The sequence below is a fragment of the Bombus huntii genome, chromosome 1 (assembly GCF_024542735.1).
Source record: "Bombus huntii isolate Logan2020A chromosome 1, iyBomHunt1.1, whole genome shotgun sequence".
Classification (NCBI taxonomy): domain Eukaryota; kingdom Metazoa; phylum Arthropoda; class Insecta; order Hymenoptera; family Apidae; genus Bombus; species Bombus huntii.
The window spans coordinates 10,709,231-10,723,478 of NC_066238.1; the positions used below are offsets into that span (position 1 = coordinate 10,709,231).

The 14,248-nt window shown below is 43.9% G+C and overlaps 1 protein-coding gene across 2 annotated transcripts in view; it reads right to left on the reverse strand.

The window, feature by feature from the left end:
• The window catches only part of LOC126868183 (discoidin domain-containing receptor 2-like), a 159,279-nt gene extending 145,057 nt beyond the window's left edge, over window positions 1–14,222 (reverse strand). The window contains exon 1 of one of the 2 annotated variants that reach the window (XM_050623414.1): window positions 13,894–14,222. The gene's annotated coding sequence lies outside the window, so the exon portion shown is untranslated. The remainder of the gene's footprint in view (window positions 1–13,893) is intronic. The other variant, XM_050623397.1, reaches the window with a different exon arrangement.
• Window positions 14,223–14,248: the final 26 nt, after the last annotated feature.

Here is a 14,248-nt window from a genome sequence, read left to right on the forward strand (position 1 = left end):
GTTCGAATCTTCCATCATCACGCGGCAGACACGTTCGCGCATCACGATTATCGCGTATACTGACACGCACACATTCTTGCCCATTCTTTGACCGCGCCAACTGCCGGAAGTGCAATAAAATCAAATGGAATTACCGACGTATCTAGGTACTTGACTTTCATATTATTTCTGGATTGCACACGGAGGCACGATGTTATTTGGATTCGTTTATTTCTCTTCTCTCTTTCCCTCGTTTTGCTATACGTACCGTGAAATTACAGCGAGGATGTTTTTCAGCTCGATAATTTTCTTTCATGGCTGTCCGATACATTTTGATAAATAAAACCGAACGAACGAGCGAGCGAACGGACGTGGAAAATGTTGCGCAAAAAGTATATTATATAACATAGTTGTTAATACGCGAGGGGTATTTAAAGCGAGCTATTCATTTCCGAAAACAGCACATAACACGCTCTTTGTTCGCAGTTGACGAGTCCAGGAAGTCGCGGAATAATCAAACTAATTAGGCGATACCATCAATGCACGGTCAGCGAGGATTGATTTCCACGGACCTACAGACAAAACCCCATAAGCGTAATTGGATAGAGAATACCACCGCACAGTTTATATTGATCGGAATGTTCACATCAACGATGTAATCATATTTGTCCAGGCATGCTTTGGAGCCCATTTCCATTGTGTTTGCTTAATAATTATGGATCGATTTTGGTATTGGATAATATTGACCCCTGTTCCTGCCACATATCACTTCGTTGCGGTGCATAAACGGATAACGGGCGACCGCAATCTAGTGCAATCTAGATGATAGGCTAAAAATCATGTCGGTATGCTAAGCGCCGTACATTCCCATTTCATCATCGAACATCCACTATCTATCCCCTATTGTGGCGACACGCACGTTCGCCGCCCCTCGGCATCCCAATCATTTTCGATTTTCTACTTTTTAACGTACCAAACCTCGTTTACAAGTTCGTTTATTAGAGGAATAATGTATATAGAAAATATGAACGATACGTTGTTATCGAAACCTGTTCCAGTTTACATGCCGAAAATGATCAGCAAAATTTGACATGACCTGGCGTAGTCGTGTTTACTGAGTCGAGCATGGCAAGTTTTAATTAACGAGTCGAGCTGCGCGAGGGTGTTGCAGAAACCTCCATGCACTCCCCTACACCCACCGTAGTTGATCGCTCTAGAGGTATGTAACTTTATGTACATATATGCTACGATGGTGGCCTATAAACCCTTCAGGGATTACACGTGCAGATGCGCGTAAACCCGCTGCTAGATAGTAGCTGGACATCAGGCTTCAGTTATTTCGTCCATCAAAAACGCGCGGATCAACGGTGAAGATTTTCACGTGCATCATTCCGAATTTGGTTTGCGTCCGTTTCATATCGCTATCAACCGACGTTTCACTGGATCTACCAGACAGTTTCCATCGGAGCAATTTTTTACCTTCAATCACCGATGGCTTGCAAAATGTGCAAATCCAAAATCTAATCACCTCTAATTGCCGAGTGGATGTATTGTTCGAAACGATTCGATTTGCTACGTGAAGTTCGGCCGGAAATTGTACCCAAGCGTTGTAATTCTATCTGGACCAATTGCTGTGCATTTCCTACCTTAGATTTACGACGTGTCAATATTGACTGTCAAGCACCAAAGAGTAAGATGCCAATAATGTGAAATTCGTAGGTAGATGTGGTAGATCGTAGAAACTTGTCTATATTCGCTAGCGATTTAACCGATAACATTTGCAAATTCAATAATCGAATTTCGAGAAAGATTTCACGAACTCTACAAACATCCTCTTTATACTCATAGATATGTACGTTTACCTTTTCTATGTATGAAGTTTCAAAAATTAAATTTCGTACATAATAAATTAAATCTAATAAATGTAGTCGAATTTTTGCGCATCACACAGTATACTCGCGCACGGGTGTGTATCGGCCGATGTCGAACGTCGAAAAGTGTTCGTTCGCTCGGCAGGGAAGGTGTTACACGTATCCCAGGGGCAGCGGTGCATGTCGGGCTAATTGATTCCCAACGACGACGCGCACGTGTCACGCGTCATCAGCTGCAATGTGCATATGCACACGAGCAACACGCGCGTTTTATGTATACGAAGGGTAATTCTGTGAGTTTCGGTCTCGCTCGGTGAAATTCATACGCGATCCTCGCGTGACCGTGATTTTTAATTCATTTATGCCGTAGGTCTGAGATATTCGTCGAGCAAATTGGATTTTTAAGAGCTTAAATCGACACGCGGCACTGTATGAATGGAATATGAATAATCATCGGTTTTTCGTACCGTTGCCGATATTCGCCATTAAAATATTCCGCGTAATATTAACTACGAATGAAAACGAGATAATTTAGCGGAAACTCGTGGTTTCCCGTGTTGTACGGCTCGATGTTTTGCCCGTGTTAGCCGATGAATTAACTGATTTCGAGCGACAAGTGTTTCTCGTTCATGCGTGACTACGATCCACGTTACACGGAGAAGGCACTTGCTAAACGCGTTCGCAAACCACGTGTCCGTTTTCGTGGCGTTATCTTGAATCGTACAGTGTTATTAATGAGTTCACAATGTGAACGGGTTGTGCGTATCCCCGACAGGTATACGATGTAATAATAAGCTATTATCGTTGCGCTTTCATTGTCGTTGCGAGCAACGCTAGAAACCTGACCGCAACCACCTCGTCTCGAGATTCACGAGGAGAGATACTTTCTCGTCGGTTGCCTGCCGGGGTAATCCAATTTTTCTCGTTTCACTTTTTTCATTGGTGAACTTCGTTTCGAAACTTGTAATCTCCTAGATTGAATGTATAACCGCCAAAGGGAGTGCAGGTATACGCGTATATATTTCGTTCGATGTGCAAGCTGCATTTTATTAGAATAGTTCGCTCTAAGTTTTTTAATAGAACACCCTTCCTATATATATATATATATGTATATACACGATGTATCTTTTCTTGTCTAACGCTACATAGCCGGGAGAGTAACTTTCTTTTTTTACAGCAGAGTCTCGAGTTATAGGAAGAGATACCGTTACAATAATAAATGCTGGTGAAATTTTCGTCGGTAAAACGTAGGTACAAAGAGAAGTATACACGGAGCTGACGTAATTTTTCTACAGCCATTATCGCATTATCGGCTTTGAGAAGTTACATGCCGTGTGACAAGAAATCGGTAGAAGTTGCCGCGGGGAGTCTCGAGACAACGCGATCTTTTATCGATTTCTTGCTCGCGTCTTCTGCTTAACAAGAGAAATTCGAATTCAAGCTTACAATAGAATCCCCGGCCAAAGGAACCTGCGATAAACGAACAGAAGGGTCTTCATGGCGAATAAACACAAGCAACGGATAGAAAAATGTAATAAATATAAAGCTTTACAGCGACGATAGAAGACACGAAGTACAATCTCTCTTTAAGCGGATCGGTATTTCTCGTTTCTGTAATATCCTTTTCGTTTCCCGAGCGAAAACAAGCTATCGAAACACGGAACGTGATCACACCGTCCGCGTATTTTCCACGACGACGTTGAAAATCTCGACTTAAATCATTTAACAGGAGGTAGCGACACACGCGCGCGTTAGAAGTGCAATGGCAACTTCAGTAGCCACAGCGGCGTTCTATCTCGTCGTTTTCGACTCCTGCCATATTTTGCCCTTTCATTAGGCGACGAAAGCCACGTGATTAATGGAGTTCCGTTACCGCGCGGTTTTCATCACGACGCCCCGACAGCCACGTCAGTCAGGAGTTTCGTGAAGCGCGATACAAACGCGTGGAAACGGAAAGGTTTAACGGATGAAAAGACGAGGGAAGGGAATCGCGCGATCGTTCGCGCGAATCGTAAACACGTACATTTTTGCTACGGTGAACACCGTCACCCGCCGAGCGTGACTTTGCAAAACGAAAAACGCAGGGAAAGAGAGGAAGGTAAAAAACGACAGAAACAGAGGAGGGTTAGCGAGGGGCAAAAAATACGAACGAATCGTGCGTAGAAAAGAGCCGCGATGTTACGTGTCAATGGATATCGTTCTAATGAAGAGAGCTCGACTGATGCACCCATCTTTGCTCGGGCAAATCCTCGATTTCATAAAACGCCGTCTTATAAACGCGTCGACGCGCGTTCGGTGGTTCCTCTACTCTCTGTGAAATCAGTCACGACGACAGACGCAGAGAGTCCGCGTGTACCACGTTTTCGCGTGAAAAGGAAGAGACGCAAATGCTGAGACGCGGTCGTGTGCGTGCGTGTATCCGTGATACAAAACACTTTTGTACGAATCTGCATCGGCAGCTATATGATCCATGCGCGAGCGACCTCGACCCCTCCGGCTCCTTTTCACGAGTGCACATAATGCGATCTCATTTTATTTTGCGCCTCTCCGTTATCGTCTGCGTTCGTATAACGCCGCCGGCTGGCGTTCATGAGAGAAGGAGGGGAGTCGAACAAGGAGAAAAAAAGGAGGAATTTCCGTCCCTTTTCCAGCGCTTCCTCGTCTTCGCGCAAACGAAAGTCAAGTAGATTTTTCACCGACGTTCTTGCGCTTCTGTGCAAAACGCACAGTACGTTCACGCGCTCGATTGTGTATTGATTTGGGGGCAAACGTTGCCGATATATTTCTTCTACTCGATCGGGTGGTGCGGAATAAAAGAAAGTGCCGTTATATTTTCCAGAATTGAGGCATGACAGGCGTAATCGCATTAGTGATAACGAACGATAGGAATATATGGAATACGCCAAAGGAATTCTCTGTAACTGGGTTAACAAGTCGGAACTTTATACGATAGAACAAAATTAACTTACGATATTACGAGCTCCATTATATTCTCATTATCTTATAAAAGGCTACTTGCAATACCCTATTAATCGAGCTTCTCTGCCGGTAAAAATTTTTGGAAGTAAATAAATTCGTCTTTTTGTAAGATACTATTCGAGAAATGTCGACACGAAAGTCGATATAAAAGATGATCGGCGTATCTACTCGGTGCTATCGGCGCTAGACATCGCGAATCGCTATCGATGGAACAAAGCGCATAGATAATGAACGACATTCGCGACGGGTTGGATCGTTGTCGATTGCCGCACTCACCGCAACGATAATCGAGAGGTTAACGATCGACGTGACCGAAGGTATTGCGGAAAACGTGACGCGTTGCTATTGATTGTTACGTCGGCGTTGTTCGGAGCAACACCGTGCGTATGCCAGAAGAAGATGGATACAACGTGCGAGAGCGTATGCCGCTTGGCCTCGACCCTCCACGTAACAAATTGTTTATTGCCACATGCTCGACTCTCACACCGTACGGAAATGGGGTTGGGTGGCCGCGACGCCGGCCTCCCAAACACCCAATGCCAATCTTCGCCCATTGCCGCAGCATACGTTGTTCCTTGTCCGGGGGTTGCTGCAGTATAAACGTAAAATCGTGCACACACGCGCGCGCCTGGCTCATTGGCGTAGGGATACGGACACCAATCCCAGAGGGTTAGACAAGTTCGTAACTGCGGTCCGTTACAAAAATTCTGGAAGAGATCGTTGTTTCGTTCCTTTTCTTTTTCCTTTTCTTTTTTCTGCTTTTTTCCCTTAATATAGACGGATCACGCGTGGCTGCCAGAGTCTCATAATACATATCTGGAAGAGTGTGTTCTCGTATCCGTGCGCATACATACACGCATGCGTTCCTTTTCTTCTTTTGTCCGACAGCGCCGGATCCCGAACGTGGAGAGATCGACCGGACCAAGAATACTACGAAATATTCTTCTTGTGCATCCAGATATCCATGTAGGGACTTTCGTACGGAGCGGACGCTATTACGAACCGGTAAGAACGTCGGCGTACCCGAGGCATTTGAAAGATTTCAATTCCAGCGACGGCTCTCGCGGAAGAGACAGGAGTAATCGTCGGGGATCAGGTATTCAATATCGGGGAAGACTGAAATAATCGTGTCGAACGAACGACGCTTCGACACACCAACTTTAATTCAATCAACCGTCGAGTTTCTATCACGATTGATCAATATTTGCTGCGCGATAGTTCCCCGTTATGATTTTCCGTTTTCAAGTTTTCGCAGCGACGACGTTACGGAGCGCAATGTACTCTGTGAGACGTTAGCATTTCACGATGTCGATCTCCGACAATTTCTGCATGAGCAAGCATTTTGTGGTTCCATGCTGGTTTGACAAAAATTCGCTCGATACTCGGTCGATACAAAATGGCGAGAAAAAGGAAGAGAGAGAGAGAACGGCGGACAGTTAAGCTGGCAACTTTGCTCGAGAACCCTCGGTAAGGAAGTTTGAACAAACGAGCGTGTATCGGCGCGTGAGGTTGCGGTAAACGCGCGTTCGCGTAGGCTAGACGTTCTCCAGCGTGAAATAGGCGGACGAAGAGGCGGAGATCTTTCTTTGCTACAAGAAATACGACGCTGAAGAAGGCGAGAGGACAGCAACAGGAACAGCAGCAGCAGGAAAGGTGGACTCGATTCACCAGACAGTCGTTATCTTATTACTGATATCGCATCGCTGCCGTACGCGTCTCGTCCCGGTTTCGCCCCGTGTCCTGAACAAATGTTTGCGCCACACTACCGCGGACAGATAGTGGTGCAAACCGGTAGACTTCCTGTTTGCCCTTGAGTGTGCTCCGGTGCAAAGAACACGTACACAACGCACACAGCTTGCACGACAAACGAGGACAAACGTAGACAAACGGGGCCACGATCGGCCCGTGGTCCCTACTCCCTACTGCAACTGGGCTATTTGGGTTAGAACGAGTTATCGCCTTTCGGAAGTTTGCACCTAGTTGCACCTTCCGAAAGGCTTTCCGTGCGGTGCGCGCTGAACCTGCACTCTCATAATGCATTATCTCACAGGGAGATGTGTGTTGTACGCGCGCCAACGACGCGGCTAGCTCTCTCGGTCTTGTCGGATCGAACTTGGCATGTTTGCGTTCCTAGTTACGAACAACCACCGTTACGAAACAGTTCGCTTACCGTTTCGTCAACGTAGTTAACGGCAAGGCTGCAATTGATGACAACAGGCTTCTCGGAGATAAGACGTTGAGCTTAACGTTCTGATATGTATCTTCGATCGAGAAAGTTGATCTTTGATTTAACACTTTGATAGACTTACGACTAAGTATAAAGGAACATAAGACAAAGTACTATTTATGATTAAGTATTATACAATACCCAATTCCATAATTTGATAATTGTATCAAAAATTTAACGCACCGTTGCCTCAAGATAATAACAATAAAATTGTAGCTACCGTCCAAAAATATTTCCGCTATAGAAAAAAGAAAAAAAAACAGTTTTATCGCGCGGATAAACTAAGCCGCTTTAACCACTAGAAAACAGCAATTTCGTTGAACATGGTGCTTCAGCGGAGAGGATTCGATGCCCTCCAGTGAATACATATTCAACGATACATTTTTAAAAATATTCTACGAGGCTCTTTTAAACACCGCCCTCGTAACGTAATGTCGATAGGGGTACGCGTGGTAAACGAACGCTTTCATAATGGGTTAATACAGGCGCATACATAACGCGCGCCACGCATCGCAGTAAACGTTCTCGTTACCTTGACGCATATCCACTTTCGTACAGCCTGAGATAACGTAGGCAGCTTGGTAACGGAAAAGCGGTCGCGGTGAGTAGTTTATGGCATGGAAATGGTATTAGTCCCGATAAATATAAAGCATTCCCCGGGTGGCGCGAGCTGGAACATGGTATCGGCGCGAGAGCGTATTTCGCCTTCTAAGACAAATGATGTATCGCCCTTTAGGAAATATATCAGGCGTGAAAGATATGACGCGCGTGCTAGATGAGGAAAGAAATTCAATGGCAGAGCATCTCACAGGCTGTTTCATCGATGCTGCATGCCAGCCTCGGTGAAAGATCGATTCGCGGTCTAAAAGCATAAGATTCCTGAACGAGTACGCAGACGGCACCAGGTTTTATGTAACACTGTTACCATTACGGATGTTAGGTGGCTCGAAGATTCTATTGGTGGAACCGGATCGCTTTACTGTCCAAGCGGTACAAGCCTGACGCGCTTCTACGTTCTCGCGCTGAACAACAACTCGAAATAGCAATGTAACAGGCGTGATGGGTAAACGGTCGCGAGACTATTTGGAAAGACGCCGAGATACAAACTGTCTAACGAAGACGGGACTGACCTAAACAACTGTTACTGCGTCCAACGACCAGCGGTCTCGTAGTCGAACAGGTGCTGAGAGAACAGGTTCCTAAATTAAACAACCTCGATGCCAGTTTGGCGAAGTATCGGTTCGAAACGTACCTATGTAACATGGCTACGATACCTAAACGATTTGAGCTGTTTCTGCGATCTCTAAACGGAAGAATAAATAACATCGTGTAGGTAGTAGTAATATTTTTTCTCCGTAACAGGTCAGAGTAGTTAAAACACCGAGCACTTTACTAAACAAGCACGCTTCTAATTATTTGGAGCAATCTACTCCGGATAATGGACTCTTTTCGTTGCACGTATGGAACGACAATGATTTCACCAGGTACGAAAGAAACGAAACAAAGAAGTTTGACGTATTAATGGTAGGGACGAGTAAAGTAAGAATTACTCGGGCGATAATAACCGATGCCGGCTAGCGAGATGCCTGCGGCCGATATAGCCTCGTTTATCGCGAAATCCCTATAAAAATGTTTACGAGAAAGCCGAGTCCCCTGACGGCTGAAATCGACGTGTTAATCGCACGCGATGCTGACAGTACTGTGCACAAAATGTGACTGTAATCTCACGCGCGTGATCACTCGGCGAACAGGTCGATTATTCATTATGCGCCTCTGAGCTGTTTCAACGTGACGATGTCGTGCACGCAATTACTCCTAGGGGCCTCGATAAATATTTTGTTCGGGCGAAATTAAGGTTTCGGTGTGCCACGATGCTGCACGTTACGAGGCCTGGTTAAAGTGCCGTAGTAAATTGCGCCCGAGTATGACCCGGTGTCATCGTTCGTTACATCGGACGACCTTATAATTGCTCCGACGCGGAAAGAGACGCTCGTCTCTGCTTCCTCTGTCGGGGATGGTGGAACAGCCCCTAATAAACGTCTCGGTAAATATTCCTCCCCGGATAGAGTGTTTCGTTGCGTGAAAAGCGTAGGATCCGTTGTCGAAAGACCAGAGGCCCAAGAGTGGTTGTTCGATCGAAACCGGTAGCGGTGGTGGTGGTGTCGAAAACGAGGCAGCGTTGAAACGCGAAAGCACAGGCCAACGAGGCTCGTTCCCGAATCGACAGAGAAATTTTGATGCGGCTCGCGCGTTTGTTTGTTCCGCGAACGGCCCGGGTAATTCCTAAATAATTACGCTTTTAATTAGGTAACGTTGAAAACGGGTTGCTAATTTTCATTTAATTTCTGCCTTGTAACGGGTTCTATTCAAACGGTGCGCCCAGCAACCGTGCGTTGGAAAATTTATTATCGCGAACGCACGTAATTGAACGTTCGCGAATATTTCACGAGATATGCGAGCAATTTTCCCCGAATCCTTAATGAAAGCTTATTAACTATTATCGTGGCCGTAAATCCAGCTGCGTAGTTCCTCGAATATATTGAGTCATAGAGGTTCGTGCATCACTTCACGAGCAGGAAACGCGAAAGAGAAACGAAGAGAAAGAGAAAGAGAAAGACAAAGAGACAGAGACAGAAAGAGATATGTCGCAAAAAAAAAACCGTATCTAGCAGCGCGCCTGTTTCTCTACGTTTTAAATCATCGTTCTGCTAGGAAACATCGATTCCAATTGTTCTCCATGGACGCGGGTTATGAATTCGAAGCTAGGAAACTCGGAAAATCCGAGCGTTTCCTGGCGAAAAGCAACGAGACGAAAGTCGATATTCGAATTCGTAACAGTTCTATACCGGCGTGAACATTGTGCAATTCTATCCCCTGGGTGATCGTTTCGTGCGTTCGTTCTTCGTTCTGCATCGGTAAAATCCGTTAATTAATTCACAAACGCACAAAGTGAATACCAAATCGTCGCTCACGGATTCCTGCTTGTGGTTTTATCCTTTCACGCGTTACAATGTACCCCGATGGAAGCAACGGTTGCAACTGTGCGCGCGTGAGAGAAAGAGACCCGAATAGAATATCGGAGAAGAAAGAGAGAGAGAAGGGAAGAGAAAGAAAGGGGATAGTCGTTGCTCCGAAAATACGCACTTCGGGAATACATCAAAGGCAGGAGCCGGACGTGCATATTCACTCGCCTACGTTAATTTGATTGTTCTGTTTATTTCTGGTTAATGAAATTAAAATAGCTCTACTTCTCTGGGGCCCTGCAGTTTCGGCGACAACGAACGAGAAAAGAGGAAAGCAGGGAAAAGGGTGGGGGTGAAAAGGGAAAAAGAGAGAAGGGTGGACGCGGGGCCGGTGGTAGCTTATTGCGACTCCACCTTTTTAATTAAAGTTTGAAACTGAACTAGCGCATGCAAGAGGGTTCCGTGGCTCCGAGCGAAGAGGAATACGGCACATAAAATAGTCAAGTGTAGCTTTCTTCTCGGCCGAGCACTGTCATCCTGCTTGTTTGACATTCTTGCCATTATAAAATGAACACGGCACTACATCCGCGATGCCCTTCATTTACAAATGAAATTCGGGAAGTTTAATCATTTTACAACCCGTTCAAAGGTATCGTCTCATTCATCCGGTTGTAGCAAAAATTTCACCTATCACTCTTTTGGAGGATTCGATTCTTGTTAAATATAAAATATGTGGCCTGAAATACATCTCTTAGAAAGTAGCTTCTTCCTTTTTATGTTTATTAGCAACTGGATATTAATAAATTCATCGTACAACGGTACGTTTTCTTAATGAAAATAGCTTTTTATCAGGTCGTAACAAAAAATTTATCTACTTGTTTTTAAACGATATTATCATTATTACGATACCTATATATAAAAATAGCTTCTCGATATATTTATATCTGTATAATAACTGTGTATAACACGCATCATTAACCCAGGCTCTATATTACTTTGTTTTAATTAATCGATGAAAATCACGAGTTAAATGAACAATCGTTGCGTCACAACGACTATTCACATGATGCATGAATAAGTGCAACTCGCGCAAGTGTCCCGTATCTAATTCACCTTCATAAGCTTTATAGCGGCATTGTGTTGCAGCCTGGAGCTACCATTAATTTCGTTAATGGTTAATCAATAAACAAGCAAGTCACGAGCATTGCTCTAGCAACGGGTAATACGTGTGTTCCTATGGTTTTGGCTGATCATCGAGAAAGAGTGGGAGAGGAAGAAAGAGAGAAATGGACGGGAGAGGCAAGAAAGATAGTAAGTAAACGGTACGTGTGCCCGGGACGAGAGAGCGTAAGAAAATAGGCACCTGTTCGGGCCACTGTTGTGCAGATGAGCGTTTGAATGCTAGGAAAATGAGAGACGGTCGAAAAAAGGAAGCGGAGGAACCAAAGACGCGAGAACGAACAGGAAGAGAAATTATCGCGGAAGAAACGCTATTTGTTATCAGTCCGAAGTAATATAATGGCTCATATGGCCGTTGATTGATGTTGCTACACTACATTTATATGCTCTGTTCAGGCCGATCTATATTCAGAGGAAGCATAATTTAACTTCAGCCCTGTTCTTTGTTGTTGGAAAACGTGGCTGTGGTGACGAAGAAGAATTATACCCTTCGATGTCTACCGAAAGTTTCTTTAAACAGCGCGAGCGAGTGAGAGGCACGCAGATCGGCACAGTAAAGAAAAACCTTTTTAAATCCACGCATTAAGCGAAAGAAATTACTCTGAAAGAAATAACATTACGTTGCGAAATTGTTTCTTCTATGCACACGTATACGAATAACCGAGGCAAGAATACACGCGCCGGGCGATTTGAAAACGCATCATTCAGCTTGCAATTCACGTTTCCACGACAAAGAGAAGCAATTTTCGCCGGACCGACGGCAATATGGACGTAAATACGCCGATTACGCGCGATTAATTATTTATGCGGTGGTCGCTTTATTATCGGTGCAAAACGCTTGTAACTGGTTGATTGTGCAAAACTGTCGTTCCACGGAACGCGCGTGGTATTATCTCAGGAAGATTGCCACGTCGAGTTGATGCGTGTCTAACCTAGTGCAGGAAGAAAGTACACCAAGAGAGATTCTAAACCAACACGTGAATGGATCGCGATCGTAAGAACCTTCGAAGGAGTCGTTGACATGAAGTAGTTTATAAGTAGAATGACGTGCATGGTATACACTACTGCATTACGCGAAGAGAATCGCTTATCGCGAGGAAGCAACCAGTGGTGCAGTTTCCACGTGGCCTTATGACAGTTACGTTTCGAAACGATTAATATCAGCTAGCTGTATGCGTGAACGGGGACATCCTCGTTATACCTATAGATGCGAGTTGAGAATGGTGTACGGACGTTACCTTGTCTCTTAGTTGCGACGCGCAGCGAGATAAGTGTACGAAACAGTTGGTAAACGGTGAAAGATAAGAGAAAACGGAGACTCGAACTTTTCTTCGTAATTCTTCTTGTTTAGAATTGTATACGTAAGCGGGCGGGGAAAGCTAGGAGTTTCTTAAATAAGCGAAACGTGTGTTGGTTTTTTCTGGTTTGTATGGTTTTCTCCGCGCTTCTGTGTATAGTTAGCGATATATCGATTTGTTTTTACATCACTTTTCTGGCATTATTTTTACGATATTTTTATTTTTGTATTTTTACCCAAACAGTTACAAGATCAATGATTTGTTTTATGAATCAAAAATGAAATTTTTATCATTTATTTATGGAATATGTTTGAAGAAAGTATTTTTACATCTCGTGCCTTCAGTTTCTGGTTCAAAAAATTTGAATGTTCTACACTTTTTTTTATCATCGAACAGAGGAAAAATTATTTCGAGGAAAATATCTCTGAATAGAATAGCAGAGTTGGATTTTCCGTACTAATTGAACCTCCCCTATTTCCTCTATTTAAATAATTACTGTTTCATCATAATTCTGAATTACTCGAAAATTACCGCATAGAGCTTACGTAATGATTTTTCGTCTCATTATTATAAAACGAATTCGTTGTTTTTAATATACAGAACACGTTTCATTTTTATTAATACATAATTTAAAAAATGAAATAAAAAAGAATATTCTGCTTTCATATACGTTATTCAGTTTAGTTAATATTTTATGCAACATGCTATTTGCATCGTTGCATTAAAAAGAATTGTTCGATAAGCAGTTATACGAAAAAGATATACTTTTCAAATAATAGCGCCATTTTTGTAACCTATGTGATTGCGAACTGCACTGCTGTCACCTGAATTATGATTATAAATTTCTCGTTCCTACTGCCTTCTAAATCGTCACTTTTTCTTAAAAACTTTACATTTTTAATACGTAATTTGCATTCGGACTAGAAAGGTTCGTGCTTTCTTATAAATTCACAATATAAATATATCTCATATATGAAATACTAATAATATTGACGATAAAGGATTTACAAAGCACCGAGATAGAACGTATACGATTGTCAAATGGAGTATACAGAGAGTGCACCGTGTATATCTATGCCGAGTATGTCACCGCATACGAATACGTTACACGTCCTAATATACATGAAACGACACACATGTACTCACGCGCGCTATTCAAACGGAAGTTCAACTTTATCGGTCTAAGAATATTGGCAGGAAGGTAAAGGAAACACGTCGCCTCGCGCGCGATCAAGAATTCTAAACCACGCGTCAGAATCGAAGTCTGTCGAACTGTCAGTAACGATTGGAACTATCCTTCCTTTACGGGACGTGTTCCACGCGCACGTTCGAAACAATTTCGAAGAACCGAAAGCGAAGAAAGTGAATGAAAATAGGAAGAAAGAGAAAACACTCACGTTTTTTTGACAGCAAAAATAGCCGGCGTGCCTTGCGTTTTCGTGTCGCAGGATACGCTGAATCGTTGATTTCGTCTTCCTCTTTCCTTGGTGCACTGTCTCCTTCGTTGCGTCGTAAGGATATGAAGTATCACGCGCGTAACATGAAACTTCGCGACATGACACCGCACAGAAATCACTAACAGAAAACTGCGAACGATTCACGATCGACGAAATTTCGTCCTTCGTAATGTTAGAGGTTAAGCGTGCGAGTACAGTTTTCGCGCGTTATGACGAACGAACGTGGGTACGGCCAATCGACGAAGGCAATGCGTACCCCTCGCGACCCCGTGACGAACTGAGGATCGCGCTGACG